The sequence below is a fragment of the Curcuma longa genome, chromosome 8, assembly GCF_044706935.1.
Source record: "Curcuma longa cultivar G26 ecotype Majalengka, Jawa Barat chromosome 8, ITB_CL_G26_1.1, whole genome shotgun sequence".
Lineage (NCBI taxonomy): Eukaryota > Viridiplantae > Streptophyta > Magnoliopsida > Zingiberales > Zingiberaceae > Curcuma > Curcuma longa.
Window position 1 is genome coordinate 10,834,458 of NC_133868.1, and position 3,802 is coordinate 10,838,259.

The 3,802-nt window shown below is 40.9% G+C and overlaps 1 long non-coding RNA gene across 2 annotated transcripts; it reads left to right on the forward strand.

The window, feature by feature from the left end:
• Positions 1 to 435: 435 nt before the first annotated feature.
• Positions 436 to 3,087, forward strand: LOC141833539 (uncharacterized). 2 transcript variants are annotated; one of them, XR_012602213.1, is made up of 7 exons: positions 436 to 642; positions 691 to 798; positions 878 to 1,001; positions 1,076 to 1,164; positions 1,294 to 1,376; positions 1,529 to 1,588; positions 2,899 to 3,087. It is a non-coding gene; the product is annotated as an uncharacterized LOC141833539 (long non-coding RNA). The 2 variants fall into 2 exon arrangements; XR_012602212.1 differs by having other exon boundaries at positions 715 to 798.
• The last annotated feature ends 715 nt before the right edge of the window (positions 3,088 to 3,802 follow it).

Genomic DNA, 3,802 nt, shown 5'->3' on the forward strand with positions numbered 1-3,802 from the left:
TGAAACGCGCGAGTAAAGGTATCGATGAAATCAGGATCTCGGCCTATTTCCTTAGCCTAAAAAAATATTGTTAGATATATAAACAAAAATATGAAATAAATTTAAATTGAAGTTGTAAGATACCGAAAAATTTTGCCATGAATACGAAAAGATTCGTCTCGCGAAGACGAACCAAACAAAACTTGTTTGGACCAAATCGGAGGTCGTTTGACCCCTGAACCACGCGAACCAAAAACAAACCCGGTTTATTACAGTACCAGTTCATGTCAGATTGAGTTCGGTTTGGGTTCGGCTGATTTAGGCTGGTTCGACCGGTTCAGTGGTTGGATTAAATGAGTTAATGGTTATTGGTTAACGGGTTTCAAATCCAACCCGTTAAGGAACCAATAAGGATGCTACAGGAAACCTTTTCCGCGATCCACCGAAGCTCCTCCTCAAATCGCGCCTCTCGCCTCTTCTCTTCACCGACGCCGACGCCGACTGAAGACGCTGCCAGCTCTGCCGACGCCGGTTCCGGACTTGAAGAGGATCGCCGGCGACCTAGGATCGGATTTGAGGTTTCGATTCTTGGCGGAGGATCTTGATTCGCCGCGCGTGGGGGCGGTGCTTGCGGCGGCAGATCGAAGGAAAGAAGCCGAATAGGTAAGAGTTTTGGTTTAGATCTTGGATTGTGATCGATTTTGAGTTTAGATCTGGATTTTTCTGGATTTTCAGAGGTTGATTTCAGATCTAGAAGTTGGAGTGGTGGCTGTTGCTTTCGGTGTTGGCCGCAAGGGAGAAGAAAGGGGAACTTGATCGGTAAGTGGGGTTCCTGAAATCTTGTTTGTGTATGAGTTTTTCTTTAGGGTTTAATTCCGAAATTGTGTGGAAATCACAGCGTGATTTGGATCCGATCAGTGTGAGTTCGGTGCTGTCGGTCAAGAAGCAAGTCGAGCCTTCTCTGATTCATGGCCGAGGTTGTCTACTTATGATCTTGAGTTGGTGTTAGGGTTCGAGCTGAGGTAAGCTTGAATGGTTCTGATCTTTGAGATTTTGATTGGTTTTTCTCAGATTATTGGGTTGCTTGAGCATATAGGGTAATTGGAGCTGGATTGATCGGCAGCTTCAACCCAAGAATGGGAGCTCGGTTATGGTTCTGTTTGTGAGCAGCGGTTCTAATCAGGGGTAAGATCTTGAACCTAACTTAGCTTAACTCTTGACCAGTGGCCATTAGTGTTGAATCTCAGTTTTGATTTGATTGAGCTGTTGTTGGATTTACTTGGAACGGAGTTGATGGATTTGTTTGCCTTACAGCTTACTTAACTGATTGGAATTTGAGGAAAATTTCCAACGGTAAGCTAAGGAAAGAGAATCAGAATTTTCTTATCGAATCTGAGGTGAGTTACTAGCTATTGTATTTAGATGTTTGGAATTTGTTAAAGCTAGGGTTAAGCCTAGATCTGAGTTAACTAGAATTAAACTAACTTTAAGATGTGGTTAGAGATTTATTACATATATTGAGAGGTTAGTAAAGGTGATTATTTTTCAGGACCTTGATTGGTTGCGGATATCGGATTTCTCTGAGATTACACGCAACCTATCTTGGCAGGCGGGTACCTTGACTTATCCTTTATAGATAGGTCTCATTGATATGTGTATTTCTAGCTATCAGTAATTCATTATCTTGTTCTTATTTACTTCGCTTGATATCTGGATCTGCTTTCTATACCAGTTATTGTTGCTATCTGATAGTATTGGATATTTATGCACATTATGGATATCAGTTAGTCATTATCTTGAGATCATCTGATACCTTGCCTTGTTTGTTTATCTGATACCTGTTGATTTTGATACCACCGGATACCTGTTCATATGCTTAGCTTGGTTTATCTTATTTCGTATCGGAGTTTATGATAGACATGAGACTTTACCTCATTCTGGTTATTGGAGCATATGACCTGGACTGGTAGATGGATAGGTGGTGCATGGATCATATTTATGGATATGTAGTTGGATATATGATGCATGGACTAGTGACATACATCATGCTTGCATATATTGCATACTGACGTGCGGGATTCCATTGTTGTTGAGTCCGTCGTCAGTTACATGCGGGCTACCAACCAAAGGGTGTGTGTAATTGCATGTCTTGTGATCATCGGCTCCTGCTCCTATTTTAGTCGAGTCGCTCCTATTATAGTGGTAGCACAGTTTGAGCCCGTCACTCGTATATGATTTACACACACACTCCACTCATGGGTTAGTGGAAACCTTTAGGTTGGTGCATACTTGCCCTGATCGGAGCTCCGCTAGGCCACCCAGGATAGTGGTTTCATAGCGTGGTAGCATTACAGGGATCTCTCATCTGTCATTGTGACTAGGAGATGAGAGCTTGCTCGCCCACTTATGATTTGGGTACCAGGATAGGTATACACCTTGAGGACATCCTGTCCACTCGGTCACGCAGGAGCAGTGACGGCAGAGTGCACAGAGGTCACAGCCCTACCCACTCGACTTCACCACTGTGGATGAGTACTCAGACGGGTTTTGGCTCCCACGCGACCTCACCACTAGAGGGGTGAACTGATCCGACTGGCGTCAGGGGTGACCAGGACATGCATTGCACCATGTGCATACTGCAATATTGCATTTGTTTGTGATTGTTGCACTTGTTTGATGTACTTGGATGACATGCATATACAGGAGACCTATGTGTTGATATTGAGACTACTTTTACCTTATCATTTGATTATCAGACTCTGGTATGTACAGATCTACTGCTATTCAGTTTTCTACCTTATTTACCTTCCAGTAGACTGTACAACATGATATTACTGTTGATAGCTTTTATACACATATCTGCTAGATACCCGCTGAGTTTCTTTTGGAACTCACCCCGTTTACCTGTATCCATTTCAGGTTGATGCCGTCTGGAGAGCTGCACTACTAGTCCCGAACCTTGATATTTCGGTTTATTTACTTTACTGCATTCGTGTATTCAGACTTATTAGACTTCTTGTCATGTTTCCCTTTTGGTATCTGTTTTTCCGTTGAGTCGACATTTGTTTCCATAATCGAGTTGTTTATCGGATTCTGACGGATTTTATATACATGCGTGGTTGTGATACTATAGTAGGATGTGTTGAGTGACCGTGTGGGTCACATTTATTTCTATTTTACTTGTATAAATCCATAGCCTGTTATGGATTGGCCGTGTGGGCCTTATATATGTGTATGTATTCAGGGAAAGTCCATTGTTACAGGGGAGATGCTGCCGAAATTTCTCGGAAAGCCGTCTCCCGGGACGTAACAGGTAGTGAAAACCAATTCCTCCTCGAGGTCCCTACTGTAGCCTCTGGAAATCCTCGAATCCACCTACGGAAGAATTCATGGAGACCTTCGAAGAATTTGAAGACCTCTCGGAGACCTTCGGAAGAATTCTTGAAGACCTCAGAAGACCTTGGAAGACCTCCGGATGAATTCTGAAAGAATTCTGAAAAGAATTCTCTGAGAAATTTCGGATAGGAAATTCTATTTATAAAAGAAAATTTCTGGAATTTTATTTAAAATTTTTTCGAAAAAAAATTCGGATAAGAAAGAAATTTTTTATAAGAATTTTCGCTAAGAAATTTTGTCTCTTCTCATACAAAATTTTATTATAAAATTTTGTGAATTAATTTTGGTTAATTAACAAAATATTAATTATGGAATCTCGCTAAATATTAGCGAGATATAATTAAAAATATTTTGTTAAAGATAAGAACAAAATTAATAAAATGGAAATTTTTTAAAAAGATAACTAATCTTATCTGATTAGATTTTA